This window comes from Ambystoma mexicanum, chromosome 4q (assembly GCF_040938575.1).
Source record: "Ambystoma mexicanum isolate Mex_15411 chromosome 4q, UKY_AmexF1_1, whole genome shotgun sequence".
NCBI classification, from domain to species: domain Eukaryota; kingdom Metazoa; phylum Chordata; class Amphibia; order Caudata; family Ambystomatidae; genus Ambystoma; species Ambystoma mexicanum.
The window spans coordinates 786891797-786909973 of NC_090928.1; positions in this window are offsets into that span (position 1 = coordinate 786891797).

An 18177-nucleotide genomic window follows, 5' to 3' on the forward strand; every position below is an offset into this window, starting at 1 on the left:
GGCATGAGCGGGGGTGGGGGGGAACAGGGGAGACACGGGGCATGAGTGGGGGGTAAAGGAGGGAGACAAGGGGCATGAGCAGGGAGTGGGGGGAACAGAGGAGACACGGGGCATGAGCGGGGGTGGGGGGAGAACAGGGGAGACACGGGGCATGAGCGGGGGGGTACAGGAGGGAGACACGGGGCATGATTGGGGGTGGGGGGGAATGGGAGGGAGACACGGGGCATGAGCGGGGGGTGGGAGGTAACGGGATGGATACACGGGGCATGAGCGGGGGTAGGGGGGAACAGGGGAGACACGAGGCATGAGTGGGGGGTGGGAGGGAGACAAGGGGCATGAACAGGGGTTGGGGGGAACAGGGGAGACACGGGGCATGAGCGGGGGGTGGGGGAACAGGGGCGACACGGGGCATGAGCGGGGGTGGGGGGAGAACAGGGGAGACACGGGGCATGAGCGGGGGGGGAACGGGAGGGATACATGGGGCATGAGCGGGCATGGGGGGAACATCAGGTAGACACAGGGCATGAGCGGAGGGTGGGGGGGAATAGTAGGTAGACATGGGGCATGGGCAGGGGGTGGGGGGGAACAGGGGAGACACAGGGCATGAGAGGGAACAGGGGAGACACGGGGCATGAGCGAGGGGTGGGGGAAAAAGGAGGGAGACACGGGGCATGAGCCGGGGGATGGGGGGAACGTCAGGCAGACACGGGGCATGATCGGAGGTGGGGGGAACGGGAGGGAGACACAGGGCATGGCATGAGCGGCGATGGGGGGAACAAGAGGAAGACACAGGGCATGAACGGGGGGTGGGGGAATGGGAGGAAGACACGGGCATGAGCTTACTGTGCAGGCAGCAGATCCCGCTCCTCGGCCCTCCGCAGGCCACCGTGTGGCGATGGCGTTGGCCGGGGGTGGAGGAACAGAAGAGAGACACAGAGCATGAGCGGGGGTGGGGGGGACAGGAGGGTGACACAGGTCATGAGCGGGGGTGGGAGGGCAGGAGGGAGACACGGGGCATGAGCTGGGGGTGGGGGGAACAGGAGGAAGACACAGGCATGAGCGGGGTGGGGGAACGGGAGGAAGACACGGGGCATGAGCTTACTATGCAGGCGACAGATCCCGCTCCTCAGTTCTCATGCAAACGATAAACAAACATGGCGGGCGTCTTTCAAAATACGACGCACTGCACGCTTCACCGCAGCCAATGGGAGAGCACGTCACATGTCCGCAGACATCATGCAAGCCACTTGCCCAATCCCTGTCCTGTCCGCGGAGTGAACATGGAACTGTGTCCGCAAAGCAGACACAGATATCACTAATTTTTTTCACTTACATTTTTGACATTTTAAAAAAAAGTTCTGGACGGATTTACACCAAAAAAGCACGCTTTCGGGGCCAAGCCGCCACTCCTGCCGCAGATTTGGTGTAACTCCGTCCAGCGGTTTGGGCTGTAGGCGTGAGCAAAGTTTTTTCCCATTATGTCTATAACTTGGCCCCCCCTGGACCAAACCTTGCAAAAGTTATAAGCCGCCCAAAAAGTACGCTTCCTATGGAAACAGCAACTTAAACATAACTACGGTGACCATGTAATTCAAGGAAAAAAACGTTTTTTGCAGAGATGTTAGGTTGAGAACTTAATTCAGCAAACTCCCTGAAATTCTTCTAAAGCCACCTTATCGTCCTGCCCCCTGCTGCTCAGCCGATAACCACAATGATGGCATCCCAGATCACATCACTGATGACACCACTAATTATAACAGTAACTGGCATTAAGCATGGCCTTCGGCCATGGATAGTGTGCATGGACATATATATTTTAACACATGAATGGGTACAAGTCATGGCCTTCAGTTATGGCTAGTGGTCACACCGTTCACCCCCGTGCACTGCAATTTTGAAACACTAACAGGTTACAAATCATAGATGTTGGCCTTTACCTGTGGATACAGCTTTCAACTGTGTCCACTCTATGTTGTATACACTGATCAGGCACTAGCCAATGACTTTAGCACAATACTGGCGAGAGGCCATAATCTTTGGCTGTGCCGACTATATATTTTAACATATAAATGGGCCACTAGCAATTGCATTTGACCTTGAGCAGTTTGTACATCTTTTGGGCATGTCCACTGTATATTTTAAAATAATAAAATGCAATAAGTGATGCCCCCGCTGTATTATGCAACACTAACCAGACACTAGCCATGTCCTTCGGCCATGCCCACTGTATATCATATTCACTAACCAGCCACTAGCCATGTTCTTCAACACAATACTAGTAAGTGGTTATGGCCTTTGGTTGTGCCGACTGTATATTCTAACATATTAATAGGCATTAGTTATGGCCTTTAGCCATGGCCACTGACTACAGCTTTCAACGTTGCCCACTCTATCTTTTAAAACAGTGATGGGCTACTAGGCATGACTTTTAATCATGCACAATGGTATTTTTGAACACTAACCAACCACTAGCTATGGCCTTTGGTGCTGGCCAGTGACTCCAGCCTCTGTCATGGCCAAGTCCACAGCATACATTGTTTTTAAGGAAATCAACTTTTCATGAGCTAACTCATAAATGATGTTATGTCTAATTCCATTATTGATTCAATCAGTTATATACAATGTAATAATCATTGTCACTATCGATGGCATCAGTGATTTGATTTGTAATGTCATCAGTGTTCTCATACAACATGTAATTAGAGATGTCATCAGTGATGTTATCTGTGATGTCATCATTGTGGTCATAGGCTGCGCAACAGGGGGCACAACGTTAAGGGGGCTTTAGCTGAATATCAGGGGTTTTGTTGCGTTAAGTTCTCACCTTAATGTCCCTACAACTTAAGTGTTTTCCTTGAATTTCAGGGGTTTTGTTATTCTATAGATTTCTATAACGCTTCAAGACCGCCAGCATACCCACTGTCCATATTAAAACGCTACCAGACCACTATGAGCATGGCTACTCTATATTTTAAAACACTTACAACCCATCGCTCGAAGACGTTCATCAATCACAAACTGATTCTGTCCTGTTTTGACAGTGGTATTGTTATGCATAAAAGATTGCAGGCTTTGGGAACTCACAATGTGTTTAGGCAATGCGCAGTGAGATTACATTATTTGCCATGGACCACACACTTTGTTTAAGCAGCGTGCTACAAGCCCCTTGTCTTATGGATGCTCTCTTGGTGACTGTTGTGATACATAGCATAACCCCAATTTACAGCACGTAAAAGGGAAAAAAAATGACTGGCTGAAAAAATAACATATGCCCAGGTACTTTTGCCCCCATAGCGAAAATCAAAAGCTGGCACCCATGAATGTATCCACAGTAAGTGAACATATATTTTAAAGTGAAATATGCAAATGTAGTTCAATTGGCCATCTCCTTAAAAGAAAGTGTGCAAGACAAATTAGCATTGGACTTAAAAGTAATGAACTACAGAAAATTAACCTGCGAGAGAACATTTTCCAATAAATATGCTGGCAAAGTATAAAAGGTGCTCACCTTTTAAAAAGGGCAACACGCAACAGTATGCGTTTTTTTGGGAGTGCAGTGAGGATTCCTTAGGCCAGAAGGTCTCAGACAACACAGTGACCAAGGAGTTACAGGTTAAGTATTGAAGACAGAAGGATAGATAGGAGAAACTGCCTAGTCCCAAGGGGAAAAGTATCCCTAGAGAGCGCTGGTGGACCGCTTATATAAAAGGGACAGGAAAAGAGGATAAAGAGAAATCATTTTTGAAAAAACATAACAATCAGAGAATTGTTATACTCCTGTCTGTCCCAGGTCACTGGTATCCTACTGGATAGATATGGCTGAGTAAGTGTTTAAAAAGAGTCAACACCTAAGGCAAACAAAGGACAACCTTCTACTTTGGGTACATAATGTTTTAATATCACGTAGACAGGCTGAGCGGTCTTAGGGCAGCTCCAAGTTAAAAACTAGTAGCTCGAACCACCGGTGGGGTACTATGAAAGATATGTGACAGGCACTCCCTATCTGTGTGAGCTTTTTAGATGAAGACAAACAAATAACGACCCACAACACCAGTCAGAGTGTGGGAAAGTTAAAAAACATACAAAGGTTGTTCATGGTGTTGGTAGGTTTGGTTTTGACCTCCACCATGTCACAAACCCTGTCTAACAAATGCCTTTTGCGCCAGGCTTGAATCCACTTCTGACCCACTGATTGACATGAAGTTCCTTGCCTCCCTAGTGTTTCTAACTGGGATCTGTATTCCTTTGCTGGGATCATGACATGTGGGTAAGTTTCTGCACTCGTAAATAGTTGAGCAAGCTTGCCAACTTCCAAAATTCCAAGGGGGTGCGTCCACCCTCTGAAAAGAAGTTATGCTGCCCACCTACACGTATCCTTCACTGAAATATATAAACCTTAAAGTGTACAATTATGGCATTATTCCCCCCCCCTTCTTCATAAGGTGACTACAAATGTCAGAACGCAATTCAACAAAAGGCAAAAAAATGGTCTTTGAGGACAAAACTTTCAAGGACTGACAGTAGCACGGTTTAAAAACAATAATGCAGATGCTGGCTGTTATGAGATATTTAAAATTAGGAAACCACATGGCATTCAGGACTGTGGACTGTCTTCCAACATACAGTAAACAGGACCGACTCTGCTTACATTCAAAGCAATGAAGTATCTGGCCCCTCGAGCCCATGCTGTTCTAAGAGGTCTTGTAAGGTGTGCTCATTTATTAAGCAAAATGGCCTGATGGGGTTGGCCCCTTCCTCGCTTTGAAGCTCAGCAGGATTGGTTCTAGTTACTGCATGGATGGGAAACCCACTGTAGTTGTAAACATATCAAATTTTATTTTGTATTATGTATAAACGTTTGCAGTCTTTGAGAACTCACAATGTTTTTAGTCAATGCACAGTGAGATTAAATTATTTGCTGAAGATCACACACTTTGGTTAAGCAGCGTGTTTTTAGTCAATGCACAGTGAGATTAAATTATTTGCTGAAGATCACACACTTTGGTTAAGCAGTGTGCTACAAGCCCCTTTTTTATGGCTGGTCCCTTGGTGACTGTTGTGATACATCACACAACCCCAATTAACTGCATTTAAGCAGCACGGAAAAGGGTTTTTGATTGATTGATAGTTTATTTATATAGCGCCTATACACAATGTGTTTCAAAGCGCTTCAAGGGGGGAAGGGGACATAGGAAAATACAGTTACATTCCGAGAAGCCCTTGAAACAATACAGAATGTGAAAATAACTATCATAATAGGCCTGTCGACATTTCTGATAGTGCAAGTGCATAGAACAAGTAAGGCAAGAGGTAATGGATAGGAAGGAGAAACAAAGCAAGCAGTAACATTACTAAGTCTGACGACCATTTACGCAGTGCAGGTGGTAACAAGAGGAGGGGAGGGAGGGGGGGGGCATGGGACGGAGATGGGAGGAGAACAAGGCACGCTACATAGCAAAAATGTCGGTGACAAAATTTGATAAGTAGGGGAGGGGGGAGGGAGAGTACAAGGGGGGAGGAGGGGGGACAGACAAGCTGCTATCAGGAGTCAAGGAGCAGGTGATAGCAGTAAGTGCTAGGAGGGGGAGTCAGAAGAGGAGGGAGAATAGGAGGGGGGGAGGAAGATAGTAGAGAGGATGGAAGTAAGGAGGCAGGAAGGGGGGGTGGAACACAGCAAAAGGAGGGGGGGAGCAAGCAGGGTGAGGGCACACAGATACTCAAGGAGGGGCAGGGGGGGGCACACACTCAGAGGGGGCAGGAGGGGGGAAAAACAGACATTGAAGGGGGGGGCAAGGAGGCACACAAACACTCGCGTGAGACTCTCAAATAGGAGGGGAGGCATACTGGGGGGAGCGGAAGGTGGGGAGGGGGGTCACAGGCATACTGGGGGGAGCGGAGGGTGGGGAGGGGGGTCGCAGGCATACTGGGGGGAGCGGAGGGTGGGGAGGGGGGTCGCAAGCATACTGGGGGGAGCGGAGGGTGGGGAGGGGGGTTGCAGGCATACTGAGGGGAGCGGAAGGTGGGGAGGGGGGTCGCAGGCATACTGGGGGGAGCGGAGGGTGGGGAGGGGGGTCGCAGGCATACTGGGGGGAGCGGAAGGTGGGGAGGGGGGTCGCAGGCATACTGGGGGGAGCGGAAGGTGGGGAGGGGGGTCGCAGGCATACTGGGGGGAGCGGAGGGTGGGGAGGGGGGTCGCAGGCATACTGGGGGGAGTGGAGGGTGGGGAGGGGGTCGCAGGCATACTCGGGGGGCGGAAGGTGGGGAGGGGGGTCGCAGGCATACTGGGGGGAGCGGAGGGTGGGGAGGGGGGTCGCAGGCATACTGGGGGGAGCGGAGGGTGGGGAGGGGGGTCGCAGGCATACTGGGGGAGCGGAGGGTGGGGAGGGGGGTCGCAGGCATACTGACGGCATGGAGGGGGCTCACCTTACGAACCGGGCAACGAACAGGGTGACAAACAGGGCCTTACAAAGGTGGGCCTTGGGGGGGGGCCGGCGTCCACCTGCCGGCGTCAGGATTGGCCCTTAACAGCAGGCCAGAGACCAATCACGCTGCAGCAGGGGCTGTGGTGGGTAGGCACAAAGGGAACAGAGATTCGTGCCGCCATCTTGGAAGGTGGTTGGAAGCATATGGCCCTGGTGAGGCAGTGCGCAATAACACAGTCAAAGTCCCATAAATCCGTAGTGCTCACTCACCGGCAATGTTGTAATATGCCTGTCGAAGTGGGAGAGCGCAGTTCTGCAATTAGCGGTTGTTTCGAGTGCATAATGGCGTCCTGCTCCAAGCACCGCATGCTAGTGTCCATTTCAGCAGCATGAGTCCCCCATGCCCAACGCAGCCTCGTCTGATGGTGGAGTCCCCAGGAGAGGGTGAAGGAGATGCAGAGAAGGGGGGAGAGGAATGGAGTCACAGGGTGACAAACAGGGCCTTACAAAGGTGGGCCTTGGGGAGGGGGGCCGGCGCAAGAATAACATATGCCCAGGTACTTTCGCTCCCATAGTGAAAATCAAACGTTGGCACCCATGAATATACACACTGTAAGTGACCATATATTTTAAAGTGAAATATCGAAATGTAGTTCAATTGACCCTCTCCTCAGAAGAAAGTGTACAAGACAAAATAGCCAAGCAAGGAAATGTTCCAATACATATGCTGGCAAAGTATAAAAGGTGCTTGCCTTTTAAACCCATCAATCTGTAGTCAAATATTCCTTGGAAAAAAATAAATCCCATTATGAAACAAGGGCTTGTGATCTTGTTGGTAAGCATCTACACTGTGAACATGACAACCTGAGTAAAATCCTGGTCTGCACTGTGAACATGACAACCTGAGTAAAATCCTGGTAGCCAAATATTTGTTCAAGCTGGCCAACCTCAAAACCTCAAAAAAAACCAAAGGATTATGTCTGCCATCTGAAATAAAGTTACGCATCCACCCACATGTGCCCTTTACTGGTGCCCTGAAAAGTACCCACAATCCCGGGAAAATAACTGCATCAGTGTCCAGGATTGCCACATTGTGGCCAAATACTCATGACTTACTTGCCCTCTCATCATTTCCCTCCCTCACCCCATATCTGGCTTTCAACAATTGTTTGCTATATAAAGCTAACTTGAAAAGTACACATACCACAGTGCCACCCAAATATATGAATCCTTATAGAACTATGTTAGTCAACAAGTGCACAATTGTGGCATTATTCCCACCATCTTGACTGTGAGATAACAAATACCAGAAGGTAATTCAGCAAAAGACAACAAAACTGTCTCTGAGTGCAAAACTTTCAAGTACTGACAGTAGCACAGTTAAAATAATAAATATGTGGATGCTGTGTGTTATGAGATATTTACAACAAAGAAAACACACGGCACCAGATTGTGGACTGTCTCCCATCCATGCAGTAACTGGGACCAGCCCTGCTTAGTTTCAAAGCAAGGAAGGATCCAGCCCCCTTAGGCTATGTTTCTCTAAGTGGTCTTGTAAGGTGTGCTCATGTATTAGGCAACATGGCCTTAGTGGGCTGACCTTTTCCTGGCTTTGAAGCTAAGCAGAGTTTGTCCCAGTTACTACAGGGATGGGAAACCCACTGTTGCTGTAAAAATATATATATATTTTTATTATTGACTGGAAGACTACAAATAACAGAATTAAATTTAGCAAAGGGTAATAAATGATGGTCTCTGAGTGCAAAACTTTTAAGGATTGACAGTAGGACAGTTTTAAAAAGAAATTATAATTTGGATGCCCATTCGGCCAACCATTCATGCAGTAACTGGGACTGACCCTACTTAGCTTCAAAGAGGGACTGACCCTGCTTACCTTCAAAGCAAGGAAAGGGCTGGCCGTTTCTCCAAGTGGTTTTGTAACATAAGCTCATTTATCGGGCAACATGGCCTGAGGTAGCTGGCCCTTCCTCACTTTGAATCTAAGCAGGGACTGACCTGGTTACTGCATGGATGGCAGACCTGGATGGCAATTGTATCAGTGGCCATGGTCAGTGATTTCTCACCCCCATTGCACTATAACTGTAACTGTGAGCACTGAACTACTCTTACCTGTGGCTATCCCTTTCTTGCAGCAAATATAAGAAAAACAGCAAAATAAATGCTTTCCTGGCCCCCAGGCACTCACCAAGTACCCCCCTCACATGTGCCTGCTCCCCCACATCCCGGATGGCCTCCACACCTCCTCTGCCCTTTCCACCCACCACACACGCTGTTTCTGTGATGCAGTTTTCTTTGGGATATCGGCTATCTGAGGCTATGGCTTAGGCTACAGAAACATTTACTACAGCCAACCCCACCTCTAGCCTTTGAGACCTACAAATGGCTTTTATCCTGCTTGTATCTTGTGTTTCATAGCCACGGTTATCTCTCACTTTGAGAGAAAAACAAGATGGTGTCTGTTTCATTTCTAAAAACACCCAGTTTTGGGTAAATCCCTGCGATATGACTATCTATTTTTGAGAAGGGGCACCCCCTTCTCCATCAAATATTTAAATAAGTACTGCACGGAATAACCCCAAACCATGCATGGATCGCGAGTCAATGCTCTGTGCCCAAGTTGTTTTTGAGTTGGTCCAAATCTGTCCAGTGGTTTGGACTGTGTGCTTGGGCAATAATGTACCCTGTTTGTCTATAGGAAAATGAATGGGAAGTAGGCCGCACTTTTGGATTTTTTTCATTTTCTTTTACAAATCTTTATGAAACATTGCAGTCTGGGGGGGGGAACAGATCATCAATCACTTTCAGAATTTCAGTCAAATCTGTTTCTCAAATCAAAATGTATTAACAATAGAATTTGGAGGGGTTCCTATGGGTGTCTGACTCACGTTAACTATAGGCTGGTGACCGCCACCCTGTAATATATATAAAACTCAAAATAATACCGGACATTCTAATTACACTCACTGTCACTTGTCAATATAAATATCTCACAACACTTAGCTTAACAATAGCATTTCAACATGAGATGTAAAGTCACATTTTCAAATACAGTTGTTATTTTCCCCAATGACATCCACCATTTACAAAATCAGAAAAGTGTTATAACATTCAGATTCTCAAATAAATGTGGTGCAGTGGCTTCCCAACATGTATATGCAAGTTACACTATTCTTAAAATAACTTTGATCTTTCGATTTATATTCGGGAGGTAATTCTCTTAATTCTTAAGTCTGAACAATTTCAGTATCCCCTATCCAACCTGGGAGAATGTTCAGATTATTTTAAATGCATCTAAGCACCCCTGCCTTTTAACTGCACATGGCATTTCAGAACAAAGGTTGCTAGGAATTCACACATATCACTATTTTCTGTCAATAGAATGAATTTTCGAATCTAACTTTCGTCCTCAAACCTTTGTATGACTATGTTCTCCCAACAGCAGCAATTATTCATAGTATTCATTCAGACGAGGTAGCTTCATGACTGCATCATGACATGAATCAATGACTATGCCACTAGGAACACATATGTTCTATTTAAAATGTGTTTAAACCTGTGTTTAAGTTGCACGAAATTGCTGTCAATTTTACATTGCACTCTCAATACGAATATGCTTAGGGTTTCATAGAATGAAATGTTCATTGAACACTTAACTATAATGGAAAATCACAGTGTGTCTATCTTACACTGCACCAACGTCCCTTTAAGTCGAGCTTCCCCTTTTTTTCCAGTCCACCCTCACTCCTCCTGGGAATGACATTGAAAAGTACTATAAGGCAATCTGGAGTTCTGCATGTGGTTTGAAATATTGATTTCTATTTCTGGGAACCCTCCTGAATCATCTCAGTTTGGATTTCCTCAATCAGCAAAGGTTTGCAAGCTGCCTTGGCCAGGTTACACTATGGACTGCTCATCTCCTTTAGAATAGGGATATCTGTGCAGCCTCTATAGAACTCTTAGCCTTTTCTTGGTATCATTTTATAACACCTTACCAGAATCCTGGTAGGGTAACAAAGAATTTCCCAGGGGCCGCAGAGGTGAAGACAAAACCCACGCCATCGAGTGCACGCTAATCAAGACAGCTCTTCCACTCAACTCCCCAAAAGAGGGATTTGTGTGTGCAGGAAACCTCTTCCAGCATCGTCAGGTTCCTAGATGGGGTCTGCACTTCCTGTATATAGAGGAGAGAAGCACAGTATCACATTATGGTGGGTGTGATGCCCAGATCCTTCCCCTTTCCCCAACCCTGATATGTACCCGGTGATCCTCAAAGGGGTTCCTAGTAAGGTCTATGCATAAGGTTCTCTCACTCCTTTCTTTTGATTATAGTTTAATGGGTGCAAGCGAGCCAGCCGCTGTGTTGCTCTCCAGTCCTTACTTAGGCAAACAATTCCACAGTACTATGCAACAGACCAAACCCCCACCACGCAGGTAATGGATAGGCTAGTGTCACTCACAAAGATGCCCAATCAATGCAGCAGGCAGGCAGAGCCGTTCTTGGAGGCCGGATTCAAAGGCTGCCTGCCTGTGGCTGCCTGGCCCATGAGGGAGATATGCCGCAAGATATCACAAGGTATATGCATGACACTGCCAGCCGTGCTTGTGTATTGCAAGCCAAAAATACAATACTGCTACACCCTGACGTATCCCACCCACCGCTTCCCTCCACCTGCCACACCCCGCCCGTATGCACCTAAGTATACTGGTAATTTTGCTGCTTTGCTAAGCTCTCAAAGGAGCCTAGTATGACCCACCCACTCTGATAGTAAGTCCCAGTCCCCTGATTTGCATTTACCTGTCTGCAGACTTGATCTCACTCATGCCCCCGCCGTATCCTGCCCGGGACAAACTGAATGGAGAAACAGCAAACTCTGGTTGCTTAAAATGCCTAGCTTCTTCTTACCTGAAGCTTAGGCAGCACCCCAACAGTGGGATGACATTCTCTAAATGTCTAACACCACCACCGTTAGTTTAGACTATCAACACAGGTGTAGACACATCTCTCCAGCCGCCTCTATTCAAGAGATGCTACTTAAGTGACGCAGCCCGCAAATGAAAACTAAACAAAATCACTGTTACAAGGGCTGCACCCAGATCCCACAAGGTGAAAGCTGGCCACTGCAAAGATTGGGTGTTCCACCCTTCCTTACCAAGTCGCATCATTACAAGCTCCTTGCCATCAAACACCCAAGCACCCCAAGTGAAGCTCATATATTCACCTAATTATTTGGATTCTCTTATGACTGGCCCTGCATTACCCGCTGAACTAAGAGCCCCACCCAAGCACTCGTTATATCCTGCCACAATTCCAATCCTACCCATGGATCTTGAAGCGCACTGCGCTAGCCTTCGTGCCATCTATGCATGATCTCTCCCTATCCATGAGAAAACCACACACATTTCCGATAGGCAAGGCCATTACTCTGCTTCTACACAGCAGAAACAGTCACCGGGAGGGCGTACATTTGTACCATGTTCCAAGCTCTGTAATGGCCACACCACCACTGGTCCTCCTAAACAGGGATCCACACTTACCAACACTCTGACCAAGAAAACAAGCCATGCCGCCACCGGCATCCTCCCTAAAGAATATGAAATTCCAATCAGTTATGACGCAAGTTGCACCAAACATCATGCCTGTACAACTGCACATTTACCCATTCCCGTGCACAGGAATGTGGTTAACACCAGCGCATCTTCATTAAATTATGTCATCCCTCGAGACACACTGTTAACCTCTGTGTCTTGCCTGCAGTGTAGCACTACCACCACTAAAACCCCTTTCTCCCCCATAACATTGGCCGTAGTCAATGCAAGTTTGATCTGAGCACACACCTTAGACATGTGTGATCTAATCACAATACATGACCTAGATTTCCTAGCGATTTCAGAGACCTACCTACACGCACAGTTCGTCCCTGCACTATCCATTGTTCTCGCCCGGGCTTCATCATTCTTTGGAGCGACAGACTCAACTCCAGAGGCAGAGGAGTTGCACTGATGGCTAAAGACAGACTACCTTGCAAACAGATCAACGCAATTATGAATTGAGATCTACTCATAGTTTTGCATACTTAAACTGTCACTGTCTATGTCATCTACAACCACCAGGTCGAGTGCTATCATTCAAAGAGGACACACGGAGCTCCAACATCAAATTAATATCCAAATCCATCCTCATAGTAGACCTAAACCTTGGCCTCAATTACCCAAATGACTTAAACACTATCTCTGTGGCCAACTCAATTAGTGCATTAGACTTTAAACACTGTATTAATGCTGTTACCCATGCCAAAGGATGTACCATTGATTGTATTGCGGATCTTAACTTGTAAGTGACTATCTGGTCCAAAACCTCCTGCCTGTGCTCTGACCACCATGCATTGTCCTTCTTCATTGCACCTATTAGCCAACCCATACACCCCACTACTTCCATGCCACCTAAACTGGCCCACAGCTCCAGGAACCTTACCAAAAAGAGAATCTTGCAGCTCTTCTGTTTACTCCAATCCGAGGAACACCTCCACATCACAGACCCCAGTGTGCTGGCCAATATCTATGCTTAGACCTGATTACAGCCATTGGCATCATTGCCCCCCTGGTACCCTGAGAAGCGAAGCCTTCGGTCCATGTCAACTCGTGGTTCACACAAAATCTCCAAGTGCTCCGTACCAAAAAGTGCAAAGTAGAGTCCAAATAGAAAAATGACATTCTGACACACACAAACTACTTTTCAGCACAGCTGCTAACCTTTACAAGCAAGCCATTGTATGTGCCAAATCCACTACTTACAATTAAGAATTGAGAATGTTTATTCCAACACTCGAGAGATCTTATCTATTCTCAGAGAGCTGGACACACCTTCCAACCCCCCCTTCTAACATTAGCAAGGATGAGGCATGGTGCATCAGCATACAAAAAGCCCTCCTTGATAAAATGGACACCCTTCATTACAAAATCCTCCCCAAACAATCCACGATCAACCTCTACACCAACCTGTAACTCTCACCGCCTGCCCCTTCTACTGCCTAGAGAGATATTCCCAAGATTCACTTAAAAAATGTCACAATACCTGAGGTGAACACCATCCTAAAGGTCTTGAAACCTTCCAGATATAAAGGCAACATCTGCACGGTATCCATTATTTAAGACTGCTCTCAGGCCCTTGAACCCTTCATTGTCTCTTTTATCAATGCCTCCTTCACCACAAGCTTGGTCCATACCTACCTCAAAGAAGCACGGATACTTCCACTGCTGAAAAAAACATACATTAGACCCTTTGACCCCCAACAAATACTGACGCATCACAATAGTCCCTTTCCTCTTGAAACTCTTGTACAGGACAACATGCATCTAAATTCAGGACTATCTCAAAACCAACCACATTTCGGGAACGCGTCAGTCTGGATTTGGCAAGGCCATGGACCAGAATCAGCATTGCTTGATTTGAAGAATCAACTAGATGACATCAGAGCCAGCCCTTCTCCTACTCCTAGATCTCTCCACAGCCTTTGATCTGGTTGACCATAAGATCCTCTGTCCTCCCCTTTCCTCAGCAGCAATTTTTTCTCCTGCGGCTAGTGCCTCCTTTTTAGAGGAAAGATATGTCAGAGTCTTTGCAGAGAATGCCGGCACCCATCTCCTGCAGGGTGACCCAAGGATCTTGCATCTCCCCCACTCTCTATAACATATTCACCAAACCCCTCTTTGTATCATATACCAATTATGCCAATGACACACAAATCCTCCTTCCACTCTCAGGCAAATACCAAGAAAACTCTGACACCATAAAAACGGTCTACCAAACCATCCAAGTTTGGATGGCAACTCCTGTGCCTTAATGACAAAATAATGAGATCCTCTGTGTAAGGCCTTCAGCTGTGATAAAAAAAAAAACCTAAACCCATACTATGCCTCCTTCAACATCGATGGCATCTCCATCCCAGTCTCCCCTTCTGTGAAGACATTGTGAGTCTACTTATATGCCACACTATCCCTCACCCGAAAAGTGAACTCTATAGACTTCTCCGCCGCCTACACAACTAAGCTGATCAATGCCTCTAGACCCTTTCTCTGACAATTGTCTGACAATTGCGCGAGCAGTCATTGGATCAAGATTGGATTACTGTAATGCACTGTTTGCAGGTACTTCAGCTTCTAAAATTCACAAAATGCACTTTATGCAGAATAATGCTCTTCACGCAGTACTCAATATTCCTAAAAGGGATCACATCTCCATTGCCAGAAGAAATGTCCACTGGCTCTAGATAAAAGAGTGGATTATGTTCAAATCTCTATCTATTGTTCTGTGTAGAAGCCCGCCAAAAGTGGAACAAAGGGCTCAAACTTTGGTTCGGAGTTACAGAGGTGAACACAGACGCCATTTTAAAAACCGAGTTCTGGCAGAAATACCACCCGGTGAATTTATTTACGATAAATAAACCGGCGGTATGTTAGAGACTAACGTTAAAAAGTATTAGCCTCCAACAATGGGAAGAATCCAATAGGAATATATTCGGGGTCGAATATACAAAGTAGTTTCCACTGCCACCAGCCAAAACTCGACGAGGGGGGACGGGACAGTGCCTCCTCGAACAACAGACCCAGGGGTAATTGAATTACCCCTACCAGTACATCCACAATAGGATGGTTTGTACTAGTTCTGTTAGTAAATTTAGGTCTAGTAAAGCCAATGGTGACTTTACATGCCCTGGGAGACAGTAGTCAGTCCCAGGGTATGGAGTCTATGGTGGGGATCCTCTAGGACACCCCAGTGTTACGGCACGGAGGGTGCGGTGTAACACACATAGCAAAACATAAGAGGCCCTATGGAGTAAAAGACCCCATAGCCCATAGAACACATTGACATTCAAAGGAATTAACCACATTCATGTCCAAGAGTGGGAGAAAAAGAGTCTCACTCTTGGCAGGATGAAAAAAAAACTCCAGGAACCCAGCAGAGCTGCTAGGGGACTCACTAAGTTAGGACATTCTGCCTAAACAGAGAATTCTCCCTAACACTCGCCCCCCACCCAGACTAAGGGACAGGAGGATTTAATCCACTCCTGGATGAATCTCATACCTCTAGTCGATGACATACATCCTAGAGAGACCATCAGCATTTTGGGGGTGACACCCTGACCTGTGCTCAATGGTGAAATCAAACCCTTGCAGGCAGATTGACCATCTCAGTAGTTTTGGGTTTTCCCCTTTCATTTGCATTAACCATCTCAAGGGTTGGTGGTCAGTCTGAATGACAAAAGTAGAACCATAAAAGTATGGCCTAAACTTCTTCAGAGCCCACACGATAGCAAAGCACTCTCTTTCGATTGTTGCTCACCTTGTTTCAGGATCCTTCAGCTTGCGGCTGATGAAGCAAACAGGGTGCTCCCTACCTTTCCCATCCAGTTGACTGAGTACTGCACCTATTCCTACATTTGAAGCATCTGTCTGCACAATGAAAGTTTGGTGGTAATCAGGAGCTCTGAGTACTGGGGCTTGGCAAAGAGCCTTTTTCAGGTTTTCAAAGGCCTGATTGCACTCCTCGCTCCATCTAACCTTTTTAGGAAATTTTGGAGAGGAGATGACATTCAGAGGAGAAGCTATGGTCGCATAGTTCTCGATGAAATTCCTGTAATACCCGGTGAGACCAAAGAAGGCCCTCACCTGGGTTTGAGTAGTAGGTGTTGTCCAATTTTGCACAGCTTCAATCTTACTGAGCAAAGGCCTTATTTCTCCACCTCCTACCTCATGTCCAAGATAGACTACCTTACTCTGTCCAATTTGGCATTTACTCACCTTTATGGTCAGATTGGCATCTCTTAGGTGGTTTACATGTTCTTCCCAGGAATTGCTGAACACTGCTCTGTCATCCAAGTATGCCATGCAGAAGTCCTCTATCCCATTCAGAACCTGGTTTACCATCCGTTGAAATGTAGCAGGTGCATTTTTCAGTCCAAAAGGCATTACCTTAAACTGGTATAAGCCAACTGGGGTAGAAAATGCAGTTTTCTCCTTGGCATGGTCTGTCAGGGCTATTTGCCAATAGCCTGACGTCAAGTCAAATGTGCTGAGGAACTTGGCGGAACCAAGTCTATCCACCAACTCATCTGTTCTTGGCAAAGGGTGGGCATCAGTCTTGGTGACTGCATTAAGAGCTCTATAATCCATGCAGAATCTAAGTTTGTTAGATCCTGCCTTTGGTACTAACACAACTGGGCTAGACCATCGACTAGTAGAGGGCTCTATTACCCCGAGATCAAGCATAGTTGAGTGGTTGAGGCCAGGAGTGAGGAGGTGAGGTCGGCCACCTCAGAGAGGAAGGAAGAAATCTGACCAGGTGGCCGATAGATAGTAGCCACAGTAAGGGAATGGCTAGGGGAGAGAGCCTGCAGACGATGCATTCAAAAGAGGAGTAGGCCTGCGTAGGAGTGACAGAGGCAGGAATCCACTCAGGGAAGATAAGGGCTACACCCTCACCAGAGCAGTTGGGCCTGGGCGCGGAGAGGATCTTGTAGCCGTCAGGTAGGAGCGTGTCACAGCTGGTGACAGAACTGGCCGTGAACCATGTCTCAGTGAGACCAAGGACATCAAGGTCAAGTTCTTCAAGAAGGCGGCAGATATCAGAGGAATGTTTGAGAGCAGAACAAGAGTTAAGAGTGGCAATGTGGAGAAGATTGCCCTCCTTGAAGGACTTCCGGGGAAGGGTACATATCAGAGGTACGCCCTGTGGAGGTGTAGAAGGAGCCTGAGAGAGGGTAGAGAGGGATGGGGAAGACAAGGTAGCCAAGGAAAGGGGAGGGGAGACAGCAGGCGAAGAAAGGAGGAAGTTGATGAGGCGTGGGAAGCATCTATCAAAAAGGTGCAAGTTGGCCTGAGGGCCTTGGACCAAGACGGACCCATTATAGTAAACATTAATGATGAACTTAGAGGAGAGGAAGGAGGCCAGGAGGGCACCCCAACAGGTGCCACCATTAATGGGTGAAGAGGTGAAAGGAGTGAGCACAGAGACCATATGAAGGGTCCATAAATCTGGTGAAGGCACGACAAAGAGGATGTCTGTGAGAGTTTCCTTGTAGGAGGCATGGTGTAGGTGTCAGCGATAAGGAGGCCTGGGTAGGAGACCAGGATATCCTTCTTAAACTTCTTCCTACCAGATTTAGTTAGGAGAGCAGGATAGTCAATAGAGAAGCAGTTAGAAAAGATAGGAGAAACCGAGAGCACCATAGGGTGGGTGGGAGAGGAGAGAGGCGCAAGGGAGAGGGGGAGACACTAGCGAGGATGAAGAGTAGACAGGAAGGACAGTGAGAGGCAAGCAAGTTGGGCAATAGGACAAGAAGACGACACTCAGGATTAAGGAGCTCACAAAAAGCACATTATTGTTAAGACAGGTGAGACACACATAAGTTTGAGATTCCTGAATGGGGGAGAAAAGGCCTGGTTTTCACAATGCAAATATTTTAAATAGATAGATGGGGATGCAGATTTTATTCATACATCAATAATCAAGACGACACAAATAGTATGGCAAATGTTTGTCTGTTTTAATATAGGGAGTACAATGAACATCAGAAATCACTCGATACTCTGACTCTAACTACTTCATAAAAAAGCTGGGCTTTTGTACCCAAAAGTGGTCATCACTGACGTGCTCACCTGCGTCATTACCACCGTCATCCTACGTGGCAAACTAGAAAAACCTATCGGGAGGTGGGATGGGTTCTAAGTGAATAAC